This window comes from Stenella coeruleoalba (assembly GCF_951394435.1).
Source record: "Stenella coeruleoalba genome assembly, chromosome: 7".
Taxonomy (NCBI): domain Eukaryota; kingdom Metazoa; phylum Chordata; class Mammalia; order Artiodactyla; family Delphinidae; genus Stenella; species Stenella coeruleoalba.
This window is the reverse complement of record NC_137153.1, coordinates 18,058,578-18,084,483: the sequence shown is the minus strand read 5'-3', so window position 1 is coordinate 18,084,483 and position 25,906 is coordinate 18,058,578. Positions and strand designations below refer to the sequence as shown.

Sequence of the window (25,906 nt, the reverse complement as noted above, 5' to 3'; positions counted from 1 at the left end):
CCACATTTTTCTTTTGAAAATCTGGTTGGCAGAAACTACTTAAAAAGAATACATAAACCCATATGTTATTAAAAAGTTATATATTTTAAAAGTTTTGAGCAAGATTACATTTGGGAATTGCTCTTTCAATTTTGATTTTCCAGGCAAATTGGTTAACTAAGATGTTAATTGACGTTCTTTAAGTACCTCTGAGACACTTGGCTAATTTTCAGTTGGAATGCCTTGTTTACAGGAAGCTTTTTTTTTTTTTTTTTTTTGCAGTACGCAGGCCTCTCACTGCTGTGGCCTCTCCCGTTGCGGAGCACAGGCTCCGGACGCGCAGGCTCAGCGGCCATGGCTCACGGGCCCAGCCGCTCTGTGGCATGTGGGATCTTCCCGGACCGGGGCACGAACCCGTGTCCCCTCATTGGCAGGGGGACTCCCAACCACTGCGCCACCAGGGAAGCCCTACAGGAAGCGTTTTTAAGTGAAAGTAGTGAGCAGTTGATTTTTTAAATCTATGAGTAACTTTTGGTATTAGGACAATTTTGGAGTCGTGGGGCTACCTACAAATGTGACATTGGAACTCAGCCATCTAGTGCTTGGCCTGACTTGTCTTTTTTCCGGTTATAGCTCTCACTGCATTAAGGTCTTCAGCTAGTCATTCATGCCATGTTGTGGCATGTTGTACCTAACTGGGCACATTTTTACTACTCACTGGCGTAATTTAGGGCAAGTGTTAGGTGCCTGTATATTTGCCTTTGGGAACATTTGCATCACTATTTGGAACTTCCAGGAGCAGGCTTAGGAAATTTTGATGGCATTTTGATATCTACTGATCGTCCAGTGTGACTGCCTCGGCAAAGCTGTGCTGACATGGTGAGCAGAGAATAAAAACACACAGGGGAGAAGGCTTTTGAGGGAAGAAGGGAACTTAGAGACAAATACATTATATTTGAGGGACAGTAACTTTTAGAATGTTAATTGGTCATTGTAGATTACACGTCTTGTGTAGACAACAGGTTTGCCTCAGGCTAAGCTTCCTGATGTGAAACTAGTACAAAACTTATTTTTCTTTTTTTTTAAAAATTTTTTTATTGGAGTACAGCTGGTTTACAATGTTGTGTTAGTTTCAGATGTACAGCAAAGTGAATCAGTTATACCTATACATATATCCACTCTTTTGTTAGATTCTTTTCCCATATAGGCCATTATAGAGTATTGAATAGAGTTCCCTGTGCTCTACAGTAGGTTCCTGTTAGCAAAACTTATTTTTCACAGCCACGTGCAAGGTAGTGAGGAAACGAGTTAAATCCTTTTTGACGGTAATACATGCTTTGTTTTGGACCTCAGATTAACTCAGTGTTCTTACTACAAATTATCGCAAACCACCCAAACTGTCCCACCTTTTGCCAGATGACAAAACAGCCTCTTTTTAACTTCAAAGCAAGGACTTTCAGACTGAGCCATTTAGCAGGCTAAAGAGTGCTATCCGTGGAGCCTCAGAAGATGACCTTTTGTCTTTTTTGGCATTGATGGACCAAAGAGAAGAGTAACCTTGGAACTCTAATCTAGAAATTGTCATGCATTGTTCTAAATATAAGCCACAAAATTGCTCAGTCATATAGAGAAAGATCCTGAGTAGTGGTTGTCAGCACTTTCTTTTAAAATCAAAGCATTATGGAGAGAACAAGTTCTTATCTGACTTAAACTCACTGATAATTCCTGAATCATACCTTTTGAAGGTTGCTGGGGGTCACCAATGGCTTGGTTGTGATTGATCTAGAAGCTCTGCTGAGTGGACTGTGGGCCTGACCATTATCATGGAAAGTGACAACTGGCACCTCCCTCCCTGAGACTTGCAGTAACTTTTATCATCAATTTCTCCTTCCATAGCATGAAAACTCCCTTCTCCTGGGTATTAACATTTTGGGGAAAATAGGTAATCAGTGGGGACCTGCTAAGAGAGCGTTTTGCTGAAATTTTTTAAATAAACAATTTTTTAAATAAACAATTAAATAAACAGTCTTACTTAGTATACTTTGTCACATTATATGCATTTTATGTTTCTCTGGCATCTACAACTCAAACTGTAATTCCCTTGTGAAAGAAGTACTTACCAACTTCTTCGGACAGCCAGTTTTTAAATCTTTTTTTATCGTTTCTCCATTTAACAGAATCAGACGCCTTAGTTAAATCCATTAACGCAACATGCAATTCACGTTGCCATTTTCAGCATTTCCCTCGCACTGCAGTGTAGTCAAGTTGTTAAGATTTCAGGCTCCGGCATCAGACTACTTGGGTCCAAATCCTGGCACCATCACCTACCGGGTGTGTGATTTGCACAAGTTACTTGTCCTCTCTGGGCTTCCGTCTTCTCCTCCGAGAAATGGGAATCGTCATGGTACTTACTGTGTAGGGTTGTCATAGGGACTAAATGAGGTAATACGTGCCACAAACAAACCTATTCACACTAATTTAAATAAGTAAGGTTTTCTTTTTTGTGCTAGTATGGTTACCTGAGCAATCTGATGGGTACCCAGTGGCAGGTGGGGCGCATGCGTACCAGAGCTGGAGAGTAAGCAGCCTCTGGGGCGTGTCCCTCCATCTCCCACAGGTTTGTTTGCTTCCTTCTGTGTATTGGCTCTCTTTTCTGCAGATCAACTTTCTTTGCTTATCACAGTGCATATGTCCAGAAATTCTTTGCCTCAAATCTGTGCAATTTCTTAGATGAAGCACTCTCTATCACCTGACTCAGCTTCAAAGTGTCCGGCTCCCAAGTGTCCAGGTGAGAGCAAGTCCAGTCAGCTGGGGCTGGAGGGGAGGAGGCCGTGCAGTAGGAGTGGCGGCTCTTTCCAAAGGCTGATGGGTTTAGGGTCTCTAAGAAGGTGGAGGATGGGGCCAGCAGTAATTGGCATCTCTAGGATAAACATAGCAACAGTGTTCAAGGGTGATTAAAGGCTCCTTGCCTTAACCATTAATTACTTAATTTTAAAAACTTTTTAAATTGAAGGATACCATACATATAGAAAAGGACACATATGAAAAGTGTACAGCCTGATGGATTGGGACAAACTGAACGCACCTGTGTAACTGCACCCAGCTCAAGAAACAGCAGGACCAGTGCCCACGCAGCCCCTTTTGTTCCCCTCTAGTAACTACTTCCTAAGAGTAGATTAGTTTTGCCTGTTTTCATATTTTCTATGAGTGGAATCATACCCTATATACTTTTTCATGTCTGTCTTTTTTTGCTAAACATTGAGACATTCATCAACTTTGTTGTATATATTTGCAAAGCATTCATTCTCATTGCTGTAAAGTATTCCACTGTGTGAATACACTATACTTTATCTAGTCTACCGCTGATGGACATTTGGGTAGTTTTTATTCTGTTTCTGTCTGTTTCTAGTGGTGCTGCCATGGACTGGTTTTGTTGAACATGTACGTGTTAGTACTGATTACTTTTACCACCAGAGGCTTATATACTGTGTGGTGAATTATATTCCATTACATATAATTGTATTGATGGTCTCTTAAGGGTGAATATTGTTATGATTTTATCTAGTGATTTCTTATTTTTTAAAAAAAATAATGAGTTTATTTTTGGCTGTGTTGGGTCTTTGTTGCTGTGCGCGAGCTTTCTCTAGTTGCGGCGAGCGGGGTCTAGTTTACTGTTCGTTGCAGGGCGTGGGCTTCTCGATGCGGTGGCTTCTCTTTGTTGTGGAGCATGGGCTCTAGGCATGCGGGCTTCAGTAGTTGTGGTACGCGGGCTCAGTAGTTGTGGCTTGTGGGCTCTAGAGTGCAGGCTCAGTAGTTGAGGTGCACAGGCTTAGTTGCTCCATGGCATGTGGGATCTTCACAGACCAGGGCTTGAACCCATGTCCCCTGCATTGGCAGGCGGATTCTTAACCACTGCACCACCAGGGAAGTCTGATTTCTTTTTATGTTGTGACTTTCATGGCATGAGGGCAGGGTCATGTTCTAGACATTTTGCATATATGAAGGAACCTTGCATATATTTTGGTAGGTGCTCAGCTACTTATTGATGGAATGAATGAATGAATGAACGAATGAATGAATGGTGTATGCCTCCTTTTCTGGGAACAAGCCCTGTTTTTTTTTTTTTTTTTTTTTGCGGTACGCGGGTCTCTCACTGCTGTGGCCTCTCCCGTTGCGGAGCACAGGCTCCGGACGCGCAGGCCCAGCGACCATGGCTCACGGGCCCAGCCACTCTGCGGCACGTGGGATCCTCCTGGACCAGGGCACGAACCCGTGTCCCCTGCATCGGCAGGCGGACTCTCAACCACTGTGCCACCAGGGAAGCCCAACAAGCCCTATTTATAGGAGAGGCTCCAACTGCTATATTTAGACAAGGTTCACCGGCTGCTCAACCAAGGCTGATGGATCGAGGGGTGGAAAAGGGACCCAAGCCAGGCCAGTCATATCTCTTTTCTGGGAATTTAAAATTTGGAACCAAAAATAAAGAGACTGGGCACTGCTGAGTCCCTATGACCATGCTTTAGAGAGAAGACCCATAGGCTCCTGCTATTAGAAGCCTACAATATGTTGTAAAAGGTCATAACATTGAGAGGTGTCATATCAGTGAAGATGAGCTTCATTGTATGTCCTGTTGTCTTGGCTTTCTTTCTTGAGGAGAGCCCCTGTGAATGTGATTGTATTTCCTGAGCCAGAACTTAAAATAGTAAGGCAACAGCCCAGGAGAGGACTTGAAGCCAGGAACTAGGTGTGAGACTGCAGAGGACAGATTGTAGAGATCCTGCACGTCAAGGCTTTAAGTCTTGAAAATTGATTTAACGTGCAGGTAAAGAGAGATGTCAAAGATGACACCAGGGGAATTCCCTGTTGGTCCAGTGGTAAGGAGTCGGTGTTTTCACTGCTGAGGGAACTAAGATCCTGCAAGCTGCATGGCGTAGCCAAAAAAAAAATGATGCCAGGTTTTGAGTTTCTATGTTAGGAAAGATAATGGTCACACTATTATAAATAAGGGCATTTGAGGAGAGCATAGGGGGAAGGGATAAAGATGAGTTCAGTGTGGGATACATTAAGCTTAAGGTCCTGGTAAGACAACCAGATTGTTCTGGTCAAGAATATTGACTTTGAAGTTGGGGAGACTTGGAGTTCCATCTGTACTTTGCACTTCACTCTGTGACCTTGGGCACCTTATTTATTTAGCCTCTTGACATGTCAATTCCCTATCAGTAAGCTGATATCACCCTGCAAGGATTTAACTGAGACAATGCCAACGAAGGGTTTAGCTTAGGATTCATAAAATAGGTATTCATAGGATGATGATGGTGATGTCTCCAGTGCAGCTGGAAAATAGGGACTGGGGCGATGCAGTGAGGGATCTGCTTCGAGGTTTAGATGATACTAGGAAGAGAACGTGGAGAGGAAAAGAAAGTGGCCCACATCATAGCTAGAGAGATGAACTGTGGGAGAAAAGAGGCTCACAAGATCCAAAGGAGGCAGGTGCTCAGCAGCACCCAGGGCTCTAGGGATGTCAAGGTTTGACCAAATTTTGGTTGGGTATCCTTTTTCACCCTAAATCTTGAACTTTTGTTGGAATCAAATAAGTCGGCGTTAGGGGCAGCAATGTTAAGCCCCTCAGATGTAGAAGAAGACATTTAGGATGAGTCCGCCAGGAAGCAGCTTATCTGCAGGCCCTCTTTTGTCCGCGTGGAGATGAACCAGTGCTTGGTGATGAACCAGCCCTGGCTTCTGGGCTTCTGTTGCGTCTCCTCCCACACTGCCAGACTTCTGCCTGCTGCCACAGACCTCTGGAGGAGAGCCAAGAAGATGAAGTGTGAAGAAAAAAAAAAAAGAACAACTTTAGGCTATTTTTTTTTTTTTTTTTTTTTTTGTGGTACGCGGGCCTCACTGTTGTGGCCTTTCCCATTGCGGAGCACAGGCTCCAGACGCGCAGGCTCAGTGGCCATGGCTCACGGGCCCAGCCGCTCCGCGGCACGTGGGATCTTCCCGGACCGGGGGACGGGGGCACAAACCTGTGTCCCCTGCATCGGCAGGCGGACTCTCAACCACTGCACCACCAGGGAAGCCCAGGCTATTCTTGATATTTGGGCAACGGAACAGTTTTCCCCATTTTCATTTCATTTCATTTCTTTTGATTTTTAAAGCATTTTGATTTTTACTTCCTTGCCTCCAACTTTTCTCAACAAAATTGGTAAAAGTTAGAAAGGAATTTTTTTGTGTGTGATAAATTTATTTTATTTATTTTTGTCTGCGTTGGGTCTTCGTTGCTGCACGCGGGCTTTCTCTAGTTGTGAGCGGGGGCTGCTCTTCGTTGTGGTGTGCAGGCTTCTGCTGTGGAGCACAGGTTCTAGGTGCACGGGCTTCAGTAGTTGTGGCACATGGGCTCAGTAGTTGTGGCTCATGGGCTTTGGAGCGCAGGCTCAGTACTCGTGGCACACGGGCTTAGTTGCTCAGCAGCATGTGGGATCTTCCTGGACCAGGGCTCGAACCCGTGTCCCCTGCATTGGCAGGCAAATTCCTAACTACTGCACCAGCAGGGAAGCCCAGAAAGGGGTTGTTTTTGTACATATATGACAGTGGTTCGACTTTGAAGGTTTAAGTTTGTCCTTAGTAATAAAGGGAAAAGGAGAGGTAAGAGTGCGGTGAGAGGGAAGAGTAAGGAGATGTCAGGAAAGAGAGAAGAAAAGGGGGATCAGCAAAAGGAGGGGTGGATGGGTTTGGGGAGATGAAGAGTGTTCTCTGGAGAACAGGTTGCTAGGTTTTTAAAAGTTTTGTTTTGCAAATGGAAACCTTAGCCCAAACTGTCCCATGTCAGCCTCTGGGCTCCACCAGGAAAGGTGTGTGGATGAGACAGGGCAGCTGTGGAGGGGTCTCAGGGCGTGCAGTTTGTCTAACGTACAGACCACCCAAGTACGGAGATCCCAGCTCGCCCCTGCCTTGCCTCCCCAGCTTCTTCGTGTCCTGGTGTGTGTCGGGTTCCCTGGTTGGAAAACCCTGGAGTAGAAGCCCCGCCCTTTGGAAATTAAAAGCATGTTTAAAAAAAGTTGAAGCAAATTTGATCTTACATCATATTGCATTTACGGATTTTAAATAATGGCTTAAACGCATTCCTGAGTGAACATTAATAATCAGGTGTGTCTTCCAGGATTGGTGGAGTTCCTCAACCCACTCCCATCATTTCAGTTAAACAAAAAGTTTTGTCCTGACTTTGCAAGTGTGGAAGTTGACAGCGACGCGTCTCTTAGGGCAGTAGGAATATGTGCGCTTTTCCGCTCACAGGGGTTGGCTCTTAAGTATTTCAAACTGCATCGCCTTTTCCTCCCAGTTTTGGTTGACCACGCCAACACGACTGGACTAAACCATTGTTTTTGCAAACCCCCGGGATTTTTTTTCCTAGGCATCACGCCGTCCGGCCTTTTCTTTGTTGTTAAATAATCAGAGTGTTTCACAACTCCAGACCATTGCCGGAGACCGGTAAGCTCACTGAGGAAGGCCTTTTCTGTGGGGATGGCTTTATTTTTAGACCTAAAGTTCACCGGGCCGCTCCAAGCGTCTGAGGTTCTGGAGTCAGAACGCGATCCAGAACCGGCGGGAGCATTCTCTTCGCAAGCCCCGGAGAGGTTTTTCGGAAAGAGTTAGGAGCATTGATAGGACGCGGGTCTGAGGGCCCAGAGGGGCGGGCACGGGCTTCCTCCACGCGGGCGTCTCCCACAATCCCCGGCGCGGCCGCTCGCGGTGCCCAAGGCCTTGGCGGCCCTTCGGGCGCGGTCGGCAAAGTTGCGGACGCCCCGCCCCGCCCCGCCCCGCCCCGCCCCGCCCCTTTGCCCCAGCCACGCCCCTTTGCCCCCGCCCACCGCCAACTCCCCGCCCCCCACGCGCCCCGCCCCCACCCCCATCCCCCCAGCTCGCGAGCGCCCGGGTTCGGCCATTTCCGGCGCGGCGCACTTCGGCAAGTTCCGCCGGCGCTGGTCGGAAATGGCTGCCAGCCTGCAGGGGGAGCTGAGGATCCGGCGCGGCCTGGAAGGCGGGCTGCAGGCGGCGAGAGCGGCTGTTGGGAGCCCGAGTCTCGCGCAGGCGGCGGTGGCGGCTCGTCCCTGAACTGGAAGCCGGTAGGACTCCTGGCGGCGGCGGGAGCCCGGAGCAGCCCGGAAGGGGCTCGTGGTAGGGATCCCGGGACCGGCCGCGTCCGGGGCCGGCCGCTTTGGGGCCGCGGGAGCCGGCGAAAGGCTGCTGCCCGGTGCGGCGGGGGCGTGCAGCCTCGGAGTAGGCCTTCTCAGACGTCTCGGGAGAGGACTTCCAGAGCCTTAGCCACCAGCGAGGGGGGTGGGTAACGGGCCCCCTCGGGGGTTTGGGGGGGGTCTAAACGCGACCACCCCACCCCCAGACGCCCCCTATAGTCCCAGTTACCTCGCACCCACCTCTACCCCTTTTTCTAAAGGCTCGGCCTCAGCTGTGCAGCCCTCTCCCCTCCTTTCCCCTCCTGTGTTTGTCCAGCTGTTTGTGCAGAGCATCTTCGGTCCACGAAGGGGCCTCCCGGACTGCCCCCCCTCCCCTTTTCTGCGTGCACACACTCCCAGTTCTGCTTTCTGCTGCATTCAGACACAGCCGCCAGCAGCTGCTCTTCCTCTGGCTCTTTTCACCAGGCTCACCTCCTTTTATGAGGAGCCCACAGTCAGAATAGCCACTTCCTGCCCAAGGGTCCAGGTGCTGCTGTTCTGTGCTTCTGGGGCCCAGGATCTGAAGCGGTGGGCCCAAAGCTGCTTGGGCAGGAGAGGGGCTGCGGAGTGCGCGTCTACACGACTGAAATCTTAGCCGAGTTATTCGGATTACCCGGCATGGTTCATTGCGAATCCGGAACCCTATGGAGACCGGGCAGGGCTGCCAGACTGCAGAGAGACTGTTTCTCTTCTCCACGTTGAGCCAGTGGTTCAGAACCTTTTTAAGTTTTTGTGGCTCTCAAAAGATTTGAATTTGATGGATTCCTCCCTTCTCTTTTCAGAAATTCTAAGGGGCTTCATCAAGTCCTCTCGGTTCCACTCCTTCGGAGTTTTTTCCCCCATATGTGGTTTATCTAAGAGGTCTCTTTATATTTCTTCTCCTCGCTTTCTTTCTCCAATTTAGGTAGCTTCATTTTTGAAGGCTGGGCTCCCCATGTTTTCTTACGTTTTTAAAAAGATCTGTGCATTGTAGTCACGAAGACGGCCTTTACCCCCGTTTTGCTCAGCCAGTGTCTCGCACTCTGGTTCAGTTATTCTAACTGTACTGAGTGCCTGGGATCGTAACCTGGGTGGTCCTGATAGTCTTGAGTGGAGCTCAGCGTTCTCACCAACTTTTACCAGGGGGACTTTTAAATATTTCAGGGTGAAAGAAGACCCATGTTGTTAAACTCATACTTGGTGTGTTAAAAATGCCTTTTCCTGTGGGAATTTCCTGATCTTCTGCTTGTGAGGAGTCGTTAGTACTCATAAATATTGATATGAGGGAAACTGGCCTCAGTGCTTTCCGGAAGAGGATTCAAATCGTGTATCTTCAGAATACTTGAAACATGGTTTATTTAATACTTGAAGAGATGGCCACTGCTCTCCGGGGGGCATACCTACTGGACAAACGATTGCCGAGCTTGCGTCTTCAGGTCCCCACGCCTCACTTTACTAAGGCGAAGAAAACCTGCTTAGCGTGTGTAGTTGGAATCTTTTTATGATTAGGCCTCAGAGTTTTAACCTGTGAATACAAAGAATTTAAGCAAACAGGTTTGAGAGAAATGAGTCAGGGGTAAAGTTAAGCCTGAGAAGTAGACTTCCAGGGGGTGAAGGGGGGAGATTCAAAGGATAGCTTGACACCATCAGAAGAATGTATGGGGATTAGATAAGGGCCTGCCCTTTCCTTCAGGGCTTTAGGCTAGCTGTTGATTGAAAACTCACTGAAGGGCGGTACAGGAGTGAGGCCTTGGCTGTGGTGGGCTGTGTGTGTGTGGGCGTCCCTAACTGAGCCAAGACTGGTAGATGGTCCGGTGGAGGAGGGTTGGAGATACTGCCTGAAGCAGGAGATTGAGGTATTAGGAGAAAAATGAAGGTCCCTCCTGATCTGCTGTTGGTAGAGGCTTGAATGTCTTTGCATATAATTACTTCAGAGTGAGGCAAGGAATATGAACCTTTCATAAAGTCGTAAAACTGCACTAGTTTCTGCTGGATATTAAGTTTAGCTCAGGAAACTTCTGTTAACATATTTATCTTCATTTTGTTTTTTCCCTCTTAATTTTCGGCAGCTGTTCCTTTTGAGAACTGGTAATGATAGGGTAACTAAGAGGAAAGAAAGGATTTTTCATCTATTTGTAGGTTCCTTGAAATAGTGGAGCTCAAGCAGACGGAGTTCGAGAACTCAAGAGAGATGGGGAGGCTCACCTCTAAGCATGATCTTTTCCTGCTTGAACCAGTTCCACACTCCTTGTACACCTGGAGTTTTTCAGATCTCTTTGGTGATATTACTAGGTGGAAAAGAAGCAGCATTAAAAATTTTATAATCTTGGGTATATAAGAGGAATATGAAGACCCCATTCAGTGACATATTTACCTCCTCTGCTCTTAGGTCATGATGTTTAGTGTAGGATTTTGCTTATGTGTACCAAAATGACCCATTAAAATCGCAGGGATGGAGCCATAGGGAAGATGAACTATGTCTCAGCATTCTGTGGTTTGTAACCTGGGAGTACTTTTATAGAAAAGTAGGCAAATTTTTTCTGTTAACAGCCAAATAATGAGTATTTTAGGCTTTGCAACTATTCAGCTCTGCTGCTGTAGACTGAAAACAACATATATTGATATATAGTACATATATACAGTATGTACATACAATAATACACACGTGCAATCCATAACTGAATGAGCAAGGCTGTATTCTAATGTAACTATTTACAAAACAGGCAGCTGGCTGTAGTTTGCCAATGCCTGCCTTAAAGTATCGCGCCTTCACACACATGTTGCTACTTTTCTGTATTTCTCCGTTTGACTGTGCCCAATACCTTTTAGGCTGATCAGTGTTATTAATGATTAACCCCCTGGATGTTTGCTTTTTTGGCTGTTTATCTTATCCTCTTATATTGTCATCATTTTAACTGTCTCCTCCAACTTCCTTTTAAACCTTTTTTCAACAAACATTTGGTACTCTGAGGAATTTAAAAAAATGAATTAGATTTGGAATGTGCCCTTAGCCTGTATAGTAAGAGAGATAAGACATGCATAAATACATTATGATGGTAGATTACAATAATGTCTTAAATTACTATAGTTCTTGGCGATCATATACTTTCATATATTTTTTTTCTCACATAGATTTTGATCTTTATAGTAACTCTGAGAGATAAGAGGCTAAATGTTACAGTATTCCTTTTTTTGAGGGGGAGGAAGGTAGGAAAGAAAACTGAGGCTTGGGAGGTTTAGTTATTTGACCAGATGTAGTAAGAGGCAGCATTCTTGAATTGGCTAATAACATTTACTGACCTGTCCCTCTTTGAATACAGTGATGTGAACCTTTCTGGGCAGCCCATTCTAATTTGCAGACTAGTTTTTAGGATGCTTTTCCTTATTGAGCTGCAGTTTGCCTTTCTGTGAGTGTCACCTTTTAGGGCTGTGTAGAACAAGTCTATTCCTTTTCCCTCTGACAGTTCTGCAGATGTTGGAAGACAGCCATCATGTTTCCCAAGACACGAGTTGCAAATTAGTGTGCATGGATCAAGTGAGGCCTGTGCACATACCATTTGGCCACCCAACTTACACAAAGACTTACATTGGGAGCCAACTTTCAGAAATGCAGAGATTTCACATAAAAATCTATTTTCCTGGCTTTTCTTAAGAAAAAATTATAGGCATTGGTGCTGTAGAGCTCACATTTCTGATGGTAGTAATCTCCCTTAGATGCTAAATATGCTCTCCATTTTGCTAAGGTCTCTGCCGGCCGCCTTGGTTCATCTAGTTCACTCTCAGGGCCTCTGTGGTCATTGAGATTACCATCCTTTTCCTAGATCTTCTACTCCACAGGCTGTCGATCCCCATTTCCTTCAGCTGTTTCTTATTTGACAGTTTCAAATCCCCTCACCAATTTCTTAGTCCTCTGCCCTGCATTCACTTTGTTAATGTTCCTCTTAAAGTGTGGCGGTCAGCACAGTGTACAGTATTCAGTATACAGTGTCAGAGAGCAGAGTGGGGTAACTTTTACTCTTTTGTTTTTGACACTATATTTTGTTTAAAAAAAAAAACCAGGGGCGGCTTCCCTGGTGGCGCAGTGGTTGAGAGTCCGCCTGCCGATGCAGGGGACACGGGTTCGTGTCCTGGTCCGGGAGGATCCCGCATGCCGCGGAGCAGCTGGGCCCGTGAGCCATGGCCGCTGAGCCTGCGCGTCTGGAGCCTGTGCTCCGCAAGGGGAGAGGCCACAACAGTGAGAGGCCCGCATACCAAAAAACAAAACAAAACAAAACAAAAAAACAGGAAAAACAGGTGATAGTCATATATTCTTGATTCACTGAAATTATAGTCAACTAAAATCATAACTCTGTGTGTGTGTGTGTGTGTGTGTGTGTGTGTGTGCGCGCTGTTATTAAGCTAAATCATTTCCTTGTAGTTTTGGGATCTAAGTGCCTGAACTCTGCCTTTATCTTTTTTTTTTTTTTTTTTGCGGTACATGGGCCTCTCACCGTTGGGGCCTCTCCCGTTGCGGAGCACAGGCTCCGGATGCGCGGGCTCAGCGGCCATGGCTCACGGGCCCAGCCGCTCCACGGCATGTGGGATCTTCCCAGACTGGGGCACAAACCCGTGTCCCCTGCATCGGGGTACAGGACTCTCAACCACTGCGCCACCAGGGAAGCCCTGCCTTTATCTCTTTTAAATGTTATCTGCTTAGATATTACAGACTGATAAAATCTTTTTGTATCCTAGGTTTTTTCCAACCTTGACTTACTCTTCCCAGCCTGACTTCCTTTATTTCTGAAGTGGATCTGTAAAGTATAAAGGCATTGTGGCTTAAAATGGAGAAGATAGTTGGTGAAGACTCCAAATTATTATTATCGGATTCAGTGGAAAATTAAGGGGGGCCTTAAAAGAAAGCATTATGCTTGAAATTTTGGAGGTGAAACAAAAGGAGGTCTTGGGGATAGCCTTGAGTTTATTTATTCGTAATATTTCCCTCCCCGCCACCAGTAAACAGTATGTATGTGCTTTTTGTGTGCAAGGCAGTTGTAAGTCAGCAGGGTCCTAGAATCTCAAAGGATCTTTGAGGTCATATAGTGTACCCCTTTAGTTTATGAGTTGAAAAAGGATGAGGAACATATGAGTCAAGAAAGACAGGAATTATGAAGTTAGGGGGCCTGATGAATCAGAAAGATGGTAGTAGTGGTAAAGGGATGACAGAATCGGAGTCTCAAGTTGAATTCACCCATGCAGGTTGAAGTTGGATGCCTGAGTCATAAAGCTGATTTACGTATTGCTTAGCAAACTTCTACTTGAGTTTTCTATCTCATTTAGGGAGACTAGAGTCTACACTAATGATATCAATTGTATACCTCCATAGCATAAGGTGAAAATCTTATTTTCTTGAGGCATGGAAACCCTTAGAGAAATTAGTTTATGCTCTAGGCACTTGCGCATCAAGTTGACTGTTCCAGAAGGATTCTTCAGCAAAATCTATCTGAAGATCTTATTTAAAAAAACCTGTTTTAAAAAAAACACAAAAAACCCTGTTTTTACACCTCCTCCTTCCATACAGTGGAATCTGTATTTTTCACATATTGTGAACATTTTCCCATTTGATTTAAAACGATTGAAAAGCTTATTGACAGATAACACATTAATGACAGAGTGATAATCATATTAATGACATGGATTTATCATACTTAATATTTAACCTTCCTCCTAATCTTGGACATTTAATTTATAATTTTTTTTGCTATTATAAAGAATGCTTGGTGATTACATTTTTATATCAATAATACAAATCTTTGTTCACATAGAATGCATTCCTAGAAAGTGAAATTGCTGAGTCGAAGATATGAATATTTTAAAGACTTGTTACAGATGGCAAGTTTACGTTCCTACGAATACAGCGTAAGAGTACCTGTCACTGTAGCTGCCAGCGGAGTACAGAGATGTACTGTACTTTATTATACTAAATGGTTTACTTTGTAATGTGGACATTCTTGATATTAAATCTTTTTTCTCATTCATGATTCTTTCTTAAGAATAATTTCTGGAAGTGGAATTGTAGGGTCAAAGTGAAGGCACCATTTCAGGGCTTTTATTGCTTAAGGCCAAATCGTGCTCCAGAAAGGAGTGTGGGTTCTCCTTCGCAGCACCAGAGTATGGGAATGTACCCTCGTCAGTACCAGATACTGTAATTTTACTATTCTTTGCTGGTTTATAGGTGGAAAATGTCACTGTGTCTTGTTTTAAATGTATACTTCTTTGATTGCTGGGATGATTAAACATTTAAAAATGTTTAGCATTTGGACACCTTTTTGTGTAGCTTCCTGCTTATTTCCTTTGACCACTATTGTATTGCTTTTACTTCTGTGAAAGTAATGCTGTGTTGTAAATGCTTCCACTAATCTTTTCACTGAATCTCAACTGAAAAAAAAAAAATGTAGAAGCCTTTGATTCTTACATAGTCAGATTTGTTGAACTTTTATGGATTCCACTTTTGCTTAGATTCCTGTAAAAGTAGCTGTACTTATCTTGTGGTGAAATTACATTTATGTTTTCCTTTTGTTCTTTTTGTGGTTTCATTTATTATAATTACCTCTTGAATCCATCTGGGACTTATTTTGGGATTTGGTTTGTCATTCAGGAATTCAACTTTATTTTTTTCTAAAAAGCTGATTGTCACGTTATTTATGGAAAAATCTAATGTGGTGTACTTTGAACTGACTGCAGCAAGATAATATTTTTCTTAATTATGAAAGCAATACATGCTTATTGTAAATAAAGCCAAAATGAGTCTTTTAAGTAAACAAATAGTAAACACATGGGTAGCAGGGTGCAGGTCGGACACCTGGATTTGTATCTGGGCTCCTCACCTTCTTGCTATATGGCCTTAAGTAGGTTACCTAACCTTGGGATTCACACTTATTTTTCTGCAAAGTAGAAAAAACAAGCCTAACCCCAAGATGGTTGATATGAGGATGAAATGAGAAAGTATATGTAAAGTGTGTTATCTAGAGTGCATTGTAAATATATATATAGTTATAACAAGTGAAAGGTCTACCCCCACCTCTTCCAAAAGTCTACCCCCACCTCTTCCAAAAGTCTATGATGTAGTCTGTAGACTTCCTGCATGAATAAGGTATATTGCTCTTTGACTTCCTCAGTTGTCTATAATTACATTGATTCAGATGTCATCAATCTGAATGAGGATTGTCATCAGTTCTTTGTTAGACCAGTACTTTTGATTTTATTGAGTAGTGTGTTCTGCATTAAAATCACTTGGGAGCTTTGTCAAACTGCGGGAGCTTGGGCCCATGCTTGGGAATTCTGATTCAGTTAATGTTTGGTGGGCCTGGGTTTATCATGTGAAAACATTCTTAGCTGAGTTGTGCATCTGATTTGTAACCCTAGTTAAAAACTGACTTATGAGACAATGTGATTTTGATTGTGGGATGTTATCAAACTGGTGGGAAGGGAAACAGATACAGGAATTGGCATAATTTTCCAATTGAGGACTTATCCTGGGAGTTGAGACTTCTGGGTTCAGGTTTATTGCTGACTAAATGCAGCAATATTGTGACCTGGGTTAATCAAGAATGTTAGTTTGCTTGTTAATACCTATACACAGTTGAGCAGCGGAAGGAACGCTTATTACTTACTGGTGAGCTCCTTCTGTGTCTGCTAGGGGCATCTGTGGAACAATCTGTTCTTGAGACCAAGCAATATTTGTTTTTCCTTTTTTTCAAAGCCCTGTAATAAGGGTGGCTCAACTCTGTGGTTCTTTGTGATTGTATCATAATCTTGACTCGTAACTCAGTAAGTATGTCAATGCACAACCAGTTTTTCTCTCCTGATTTTGGTTTTGAATTGCTGACAACTTTTTATTTCCTTTGTTTTACACCCAGGTTAAATTTATCCAGTAAATAAACTGTGGTGGTTGTATTGTGAAAAACACATGACCTCGCTCTCCTGCAACTTGTGAATTGCCTACATTCAGTTTTTACAAGTGACTTTTTAACAACAGTTAGCTTCCCTGGAAAGTGCCTTTTGTTATTTTGAACCATAAAAGAGAGAAGTCAGAGTCTTAATAGTAGTGCTAGTATTGGGAAATTTATTTTAGTTTGTTTAATTTGTTTAGCTTATTAACATCCTGATTTTTGAACTAGGTACTAGGTAACAGACTGTCATGCCTGTGCTTAGCAGGAAATCATGTTCTTTGGGGTTGTTATAGTATTTAAAAATCTCTGAAATATTGCTTTCAACAACCTTATTGAAATGGTTTTCTGTACAGAACTATCTTTATCTAGTTTGAAAGGCTTGTGGCAATGGCAGTAATAGCAGCAATGTACAAACGGTTCTGTAGAACCTGCTCCTGGGTTGTAATAGGATTCTACCTTCTTGATGGGCTCATGTAGTACTACCTGCACAGATGCACAGGTAGGTCATTCACTCTGAGTATATAGTTTTCTTGTTTTGTTTAGCAGATAAACAAATATGAATATAAGGTTGACTTTAGGTTTGGAATAGTATTACCATGTGTTTTAATTATAACTCATTATCTGTGGTTACAGTACAGCTGTAGTAATATGGATAATTTAAAATTAATTTATGCATGATGTGCCTATGCTCTGTGTTCCCTGAGTTAACATCACAGGCAGTTTATCATAATGGTTAAGACATAGAGAGTGTGGGCCTTAGAGTAACTGAGTTGAATCCAAGTTTTACTCAATATGGATGCCCCTGGGCAAGTTACCTAAGCTCTGTGCTTTGGTTTCCTCGTGTATAAATACAGTGGGAATACTAGTAAAACCCACTTCATAGGATTCTTGTGAAGATTAAGTGTGTGAAGGAATACAGTAGGTCTAACCTGGCACACAGTAAACATTCAATAGATGTTAGCTGTTATTATAGTTATTTAATATGTTAAAGTCAGTTGAAGGTTTCATTTGGGAACATCTGGAAGGTGTCTAGCTTCTCTGCTTCTTGCTCCATTCTCCCTTCATACGTTTGAGATGTAATGCATAACAGCAGCCCAAGTGGAACCAGCTATTTATTCCCTTCTTTCCTCCCTTCTGTTTTCTTTCTCTCTTCCATTGAGTGTTTTACTTTAGTTCAGTTTATTTATTTATTTTTTAATGAGGAAGGTTATACAACTTTGTTGAAAGGCATTAAAGAAGACCTAAATAAACAGTGATATGCCAAATCCACGATAGGAAGTTTCAATATCAGAGTGTTTTAGTTTTACAAGAAGAAAAGTCGAGTCAGTAGGATGGTTATTATATCAACAGACTCTTGAAAGCAAGGTCCTCATTGCTGGTAATGTTCCCACGGATGACGGAAGAGTTCGCTGTGGAGATAAGGAATGTTAGCAGAGAAGGCGTTCAAAGAGGAGGCGATGGTAGAGATGGTAGAGGGCACGGGTGTGGTTGAGGCGTAGGAGGGAGGAGATGAAGGGGCAAGACAAGCATATGCAGAACTCCGAATGAGAACTCTTAAGCCCCAGATGACTTCTCAGCTTATCTTCTGGATTTTTGACTTGAATTACTTACCATTTCAGCTTTCCAGGAACATAGCTGGTTTCAAGCCCTCAAGTGAGTGGCTAACATATGAAGAATTCTACTTTCCATTTATCAGCAAGAAAATTTTGATTAGGGAAAGAGTAAAAAGTAGGGCATCAGCCGTGATTTGAATGATAAATCTCTGTGCACAAGTATTTTGAATTTTTTTTCCTTCTTTGTTGGGAGAAGACACTTAACTAACATAACCTCCTTATACTCAGAGGAGGTGTACCCTTGCTGCCATTGGAACATTGAGGTGTAGATGTCTGTGTTGCTGACCATTGGAAAAGAGATATCAGAAGGGAGATCAAGGTTAGAGAGGTAAATTTGAGAATCATCCAATCAGGGGGTGCTAATTGAAGGTATTGGCAAGCTCCAGTAAATGAAGATAAAGAGAGAAAAGGACAAGGGACAAACCCCTGAGGAATGTATTTAAGGAGTGGCAAAAGGAACCAGAGAATGAGCTGTTGCGGTGGAGAACCAGGAGAACGGATGAGTAAATTATATAAAATACAAACTAACTTAATATGAGACATTGGGGCAGGGATGAGGATGACAGAACTATTTGATAGAAATAAAGGTGTGAATAAATGGAGAGAATGAATGTTCATGCTTCTGGATAAGATTAACTATATAAAATAACACTTCCCTACTTAAGTGCAATATAATTTAATTCTTTTTATATATTACTGAATTCTGTTCACTAATATTTGTTCAGTGTTTTTTGTCTATATTCGTGAGAGAGATTTATCTGTAGTTTTCGTTTTTGGTGCTCTCTTTGGTTTGGGTATCAGGGTTGGTAAAAGGACCGGGAATCTCCCCCCTGCCCCCACTGGAAGAGACCATGTAGAATAGGTATTTATACTTTAAACATGTAGTAGAATTCTCCAGTGAAAGCCTTTGGGGCTGGACATTTCTTTTTGGGGAGTTTTAAAATTACAAAGTCGATTTATTTAATAGTTATAGGACCAATTATCTATTTCCTGTTGGGTGAGTTGTGGTGTTTGTGTTTTTTGAGGCATTGGTTCATTTCATCTGAGTTGTCCAATTTATGTGTGTTAAGTTGTTTATACTTCCTTTGTTATCTGTTTGATGCCTGCAGGAACTGTAGTGATATCCCCTCTTTCATTCCCCATGTTGGTAATTTGTATCTCTTTGTCAGTCTTGAGCAGGTTTGTCAAAATTATTGACAAACCTCTTGGTTTTACTGATTTTTCTCTTTTGTTTTTATGTTTTTTATTTCATTGATTTCTGCTCTTTATTCTTTCTTTCCTTCTGCTTACTTTGGGTTTGTTCTTTTTCTAGGTTCTTGACGTAGGAGCTTAGGTTATTGATTTGAGATGTTCCCTCTTTTCTAATGTAAGCATTTCATGCGTAAATGTTCCTCTCAGCACAGCTTTAGCTGTGTCCCATAGATTTTTTAAAATTTAATCTATCGTATTTTATTTAATCCTCACAATAACCCTGGAGGTAAGTAGGGATTTTTCAATATCACTTTAAGGAGGAAATTGTGTAATATTCTTAAATTCTCAAAGTTGAGTCCTGAGCTAGAGAGTCTAATTGCAAGTCCAGATGGCCTTCTAGCCTCCTCCTAGCTGTGAAATTCTCTCTCTTTATTTTTCAGTGTTTCATTTTCCTTGAGCCAAGACTATATAGGCTCTAAATCTCAAACTTGATTGAAAATGAAAATGTAAACTAAGACTTTCATCTAGTATTGTTATTTATTGAGCAGTGACCTGGAACCCAGAACTATGTGATATTTTGCAGAGGGATTTCAGAAGAGGTCAAAAAAATAGTTTCATTCTACAAAGAGTTTTTAAGTCCAGCTGGAGAGAAACAAATTGCTTAAATGAAACTAATGAACAGTTGATCAAATTCTGAATCCTCTAATACTGAATACAGTGGGAATTAGAGAGTTCAAAAATCAAGTGTAGTTAGAGAAAACTATATGGAAGAGGTGGGACTCTAAAATGGCCCCAGAGAATAAGTGGGTTAGGTGGAAAAGAGGAAGAATGCTGTTCCAAGTGTCCAGTGAGTCTGTTGGGCAAGTGAGATGGAGAAGGTTGGAGAAAGAGCACAACTTGAGCCAGCTCGTTCTTTGTGTAGGGTTGAGCTTGAAAGATTCACTGGACGTACGTGGAATAGTTGAAGTAGGGCATGTAGGTAGAGCCATCCTTGATTATAGAGGATCGTGGAAGTTTAGCAGAAGAGTGATTATGGGCAGCAGACTAATGTAAAAAAAAAAAAAAGATAAAACATTTAGAGATAGAAAAATTGGCAAAACACATGAAGTGATAGTGCATGAAAAGAGAAGTACAGATACTCAATGAGCAAAAATTGTTCGACCTCCAACAATAAGGGGTAAATTAAAACAGTAGAATGACATTTTATCAAACTGTTTTAAAAAAAGGCATTTGGTTGGATTAGTTAGGTTAATTAATGCTTAACTGCAGCAGCAGACTCTGAAATCTTAGTGGCCTAACATAAAAGTTTATTTCTCACTCTTCACAATTCAGACGACGCTCTTCTGTGGCTCCTCTCCAGCGGTGACTCAGGGGTCTGTGTTGCTTTTATCTTGCCACTTCATAGTTTTAGAGTTTTTTGCTTTCAGTCTCTCAAGTGGTGGGGGGAAGAAGAATCCATGGCTATTCTTAACTGCCTTGTACTGGAAAGGATACCTTACTTCTACTCACATTCCCTTTGGCAAGAACTAGTCTTAACGGCTGCAGCCAAACTGTAAGGCAGAGTGGGAAATGCAGGAGAGCAAATACATTCTCGTGGAGTAATAACCATTTCTGTCACACCATTATTGGCGAACGGATGCCCTCTGTATCGTTGGTGGGAGGATAAATGGTCATCTTTCTCGTAGACGGTAATTTTTAAAATGGTAAGATATTCTTGCTCTGACCTATGTTAAAATTTTCTTTCTAAGGAAATAACTGTGGATGTATGCAAAGATAGCTACAAAAATAGTTGTTATAGTTTTGATTATAGTGAAAAATTGGAAACAAATGTCTAGCAAAAGGGGACTGGTTAAATAAATTATGGTCTTGCTGTATTCAATTATTGATGATCATGTAGTATAGCGTCTAATGATGTGGGGCATTACACTGTTCTTGTTATAAGTGGAAAAAATCAGATTACAAAAAAGAACATATATCCCATTTTTGTAAGCATGTTTATTCATGCATAGACAAAAGACTGGAGGCGATCTCTGGTTTTAGGGTGTTTGCCAGTTTTAGTAACTTGCATTTTAGTTTCCACAGAGATAAGAGAAAGAGCCTTGCGCCTGTGAGTGTTAAACTGAGATACCAGATAAGAGTATGGATCTTCAAAGGGTTGAACATTCACTAAAGGAGTGGATAGACTAGAAAAAAATCTACCTGTGAGCACACACAGAGAGCTGTCTCTCTTAGCAAGATCCAGAGCTGGTTAGGGAAGGGAATATTCACTGAGAACTCATGACCATGGATTTCCCTTCATATGAGTTTTGTGTTCAAATCTACAGTACTTGTGGGATCTGGGAGAATCTCCAGACTGAGAATTGACATAAAAAGTGATGTAAGGCTGATAGTATGACAGAGGTATCTGGAAGACACAAACTGTTCTGGAGGGAGGTATCCTCAACCCAGACCACATAGATTTCCCAGAAATAAAGCACAACTAAAAATGAACTCAATACAGAATTATAAAGCATGGGAGGAAACAATCTACTATTCCTCGATGAGCAAGAATCAGCGGACAGAACAAACTAAACACCTGAAGAGAAGGAATAGAAAAGGTGAGAAAGAATAGGTGCTATCGTAAACATAAGAGAAAATTTTAAAAAGGGGTCAGTAGAATTTCTGGAAATGTAAAATAGTCATTGAAATTAAAACTCAGTGGGTAGGATAAACAACCACTTTGACACAGAATAGAGAATTAATGAGTTAGATCAGGAGTTGGCACACTGTGGCTTGTGGGGTAAATCTTGGTTGTGGCTTATTTTTTACAGCCTGCATGGAAAGAATGGTTTTTACGTTTTTGAAGGGTTGTTTAAAAAAAGAGACAAATGAAAATATTCTACATAGACTGTATGTAACTCCCAAAACCTAATATATTTACTCTCTGGCTCTTTACTGAAAACATTTCCTGAGCCCTCAACTGGATAGACCTGAGGAAATTTCCAGATGGTAGCACAAAGGACAAAAGAGAAAATATAGAAGAAAGGTTTAAAGACATGGAGTATGAAATGAGGAGGTCTGACATACGTCTAGTCATCTAATAGGAGTTCAAAAAGGAGAGAATGAGCGACAGGCTCTATACGAATAGATAACCAACAAACTAAACAAACTAAGACTAAACAAACAAAGAAAGCAAACAGATAATGACTGAGACTTTTCTGGTTTGATGAGAGACACACATCTTAAGAGCCAGAAAGTTTGATGAGTGCTGAGCGTCCCCCACCCCCTAGATTCCACATGTAGACACATGCAGAATTCCAAAGGCAAAAAGATCTTGAACATAGCCAGAATGAAAAGTCAGGTTATCCACAGGCACAACAATTAGACCGACATCTCACATCTCAGCAGCAGTAATAGAATCCAGAGGATTCTTCAGTGTTGGTGGAAAAGAATTATTAACCTAGAATGGTATATCCAGCTAGATCATTATTCAGGATTTAGGGTGAAATAAAGTGTTTTCACAAGAAAACAGTTTCCCAACAGACTCTCACTGGAGGCACTGCTTCAGGGAAAAGGAAACAACCAGAGGGAAGGAATGAAATGCAAAAAGGAATGGAGTTCTGAATAAGGAAATTGGTAAATATGTGGGTGAATCTAAACAAGCATGAATTGCATTAATGATAATAAGGGCTAACATTAAGAGTGTAGAAACAAGATGGAGCCGAAATATCCGTCAATATTGACGTAAAAGTCAAGAGAGAGGTCATCATAGGTAAAGAGCTTTTATTAAGAAGAGCGATAAAATATTAGAGATAATGTTAAATTTTCAACTGAAGTCATAAATTGAACATATAACTGCCAGGCTGGTAGAGGGTTTTTAAAAAAAAAAAAGAAAAGTATGCCATCTCTTGGGAAAATTGTTTACTCCAGTGTTTATAGTTCTTCTAAACAGTGTCCAGCACACAATAAAAAATCATAAGATTACAAAGAAACAGGTAAATATGACCTACAATCAAGAGAAAAATAGAATAAAATCCACAGGTGCCCCAGATGTTGGAATTAGATAAGAAATTTAATTCTCATAAATATGCTAAAGAAAATGGAGGAAAAGATGGAAAAAATTAATAGATGAAGAATTTCAATAGAGAAATGGAATCTCTAAAAAAGAACTTAATGGACATTCTTGAACTGAAAAATATAATACCTGAAATTAAGAATTTATTGGATGGAATTAACCTTAAACTAGAAATAGCAGAAGAATGGTGAACTCAGAGATAGGTCAGTTGAAATTATTCAAGCTAAAGCATTATTAGATGAAATAAAAAAGATTGATTTAGAGTAATGCACAAGATAAACTGATGGGGAATATGAGATTAGTCATAATGGTTTGTTATGGTCCAGTACTAGGTTGAAGGCAGTTGTATAAAAGGAAGGGATAAATGCAAACATTATTGTAAATTATTATTATTATAAATATATTATTACCATAATTATTATTATTACAAAAAAGAATGGATGCAGTTTGGCAGATCTAAAAATAACTCCAGGACTTGTAGCTAATAAATAGATTACTATATGCGAGATACTGTACAGGGTATTTTTTACTCACTGCTTTATCTCTGATTTTTATAACAATCCTGAACATGAGTGTTCTCTTTTACTTAAGAAAAAAATGCAGCTTAGAGTGGTTAAGTGACCATCTACTAGCTTACAAAGCTGGGGTTTGATCCAGGTCTGGCTAGCTTTGAGGTCTATACTCCTTGCTGTATATCACATTGTTTCTAGTTTGTAAGACTAGAAGAGTGTAATATCATGGGCAGAACTGAAAGTTACTGGAAAGTGGGAATATTTCGAACCATGTAATGGCCATAGTGTATCCTAGGGGAGATATCCTTTAGGGAGCTGGAAATACTGGTCTACTAGTATTTTGGGGGTACTTTGGGGGTTGCCGCCATTTCAGCGAATGGATTCAGTACCAGATTATGTCAGAAGCCTTGGGGAGCACTTTCTGTATGAGGTAGGAGGACGACTGGGTGCCAGCAAAGCAGAAAGGGACAAAACATAAATGAAAAGATATTATGAAGGAAATCAGTAGATCAGTGCCAGAAAGTGTCAGGGGGTAAGAAAGGCTACCTTAAACAGGAATATCAAGAAATTAAGATCTGAAGGATGAGAAGGAGTCAACCAGAGAAGAGCCTGGGGAAGAGCATTCGAGACTAAAAGATCAGCAAGTATAAAGCTTCTGAAGCAGTTAAGAGCTTGGCTGGTTGAAGAATTGAAAGGAAGCCAGTGTAGCTAAAGCTGAACGAGCAAGTATGGCAGTGATGTCGTATGAGATTAGCTTGGTGGCCGGGGAGCTAGTTATGAAGGGCCTGGCAGTGTAGCAGGAAAGCACTGAAAATTTTTAAGGAAAGGAGATCCCTGGTCTAACTCATGTTTTAGGAAGATGATGCTGATTGCTGTGCATAGAATGCATTGTAGGGGGCAGGCTGACAAGTTGGGCATTCAGTGCTGTGGCCGATGACAGAATTAATGAGATTTCTCCTTATCAGGGTTTCAGGTGACATTTATTTCTAGATCCTAATACCTTCGTTGTCATTTTCCAGAGAATGACAGAAGAGGTTCTAAGCATTTTCTTTTTCTTTCGTGCTTGCAATAATTAGCTGTTTAGGAAAGAAAGTTCATGCTTTTGGGCACTGATGACACTTTTGCCCAATTTCAGTAAAAGAGATGGAACTTGATGGGGATAAATTTTTTTGAGTCATTGTTGAATTACTGGTTTCCATTAGAACGTTTGTTTCTGTTCCCAGTTCTGTTCACTGTAGGTTGGTAGCATTAGCAGTATTAGATTAAGTATCATCAGTCTCCAAATAACTTTTAAAAAACATTTTGTTTAGACTCTGTATAATTTAGTTTTGAGTTTTTAATATGAGAAATGTTAAACATATATAAAAGCAGACATGCATGTATCCCCATAATTCAGTGTCAACAGCAATTTGCTCATGGCTAATCGTGTTTCACTGATATCCCAGAATACTCCTCACCACCCTCATCCTGTTTACTTTTAAGCAAATTCCAGGTAAATCCTCTATAAATATCTCAGTATATACTTCTAAAAGGTAAGGATTTTTCTACGTTTTAGCATTTTGGTTTATTCCCTCTTAGAGCTCATAAATAAGTAACCATATAGCTGGATGGTTTGCCTTTGAGAATGCCGATTTATGCTTGTTGTCCCAGTGTATTTATTAATAGGACCCCTTTTCACTTAAAACAGTGCCTCCATTTGAGCAATAAATTCTATGCTCACCTTATGTACATGAGAGAGACCTTTTCATAGTAGACAGTAAGTAAATTCTTTAATAGCACCTTCAGTATTGAGTATTTTTCTAATAGCATGTCACTTCTCTATTTTCTATCAGGAGAGCAAGCCCCGGAGTTCACTATTTCCAGAAATTGTATACTGAAGTGTAACGCTACATGAGTCAGAGAAAGGAAGGACCCTGAGCCATATGGTAAGAAGGGAATGAATCAGCTGAGTCGCCTGGATTATGCCTTCTTTTTTTCCTCCACTCCATTCTGTCTTTGTTACGATTTGATCGTAAGTGCAGAGAACATTATTTTGAAACCAAAAAGAGAGATTTTAACATTTGAATTAAAAGGATAATGCTTTAGAAACTTTGACCTACATACTTTGGGATATTTGGTCAGCTCTTAATTATCAAGTTTAGATCATCCAAATTTACGCTTTTCCATGATTGATTATTTTTTGGTTTTTGTTGTCCTTATCTCGTGGTCTCCTTATTCAAACCTTTTAGTAACATTGTCATCACTTTTAATTTTTATTTAAAGGGAGAGAAGACTCTATCAAACATTTAATAGTTATATATCCTTAACAAAAGTAGAAGCTAGAGAGAGTGACTGAGCATCCAAAAAGTACTACTTACTTCACACTGCCTTGTGGTAGTATCCTTGCTATTCGTTTATATCTTTTTAGGCTAAAGGAAGTTCC

General features: G+C 41.5%; 1 protein-coding gene across 6 annotated transcripts in view; it reads left to right on the top strand.

The window, feature by feature from the left end:
• EXTL3 (exostosin like glycosyltransferase 3) overlaps positions 1 to 25,906 on the top strand; it is a 127,581-nt gene that overhangs the window by 55,317 nt on the left and 46,358 nt on the right. For 4 of the 6 annotated variants that reach the window (XM_079925784.1, XM_079925781.1, XM_079925785.1 and 1 more), the window contains one exon: positions 25,317 to 25,409. The gene's annotated coding sequence lies outside the window, so the exon portion shown is untranslated. Of the gene's footprint in view, positions 1 to 7,964; positions 8,152 to 25,316; positions 25,410 to 25,906 lie in introns of those variants that run through there. The other 2 variants (XM_079925783.1, XM_079925782.1) reach the window with 2 other exon arrangements.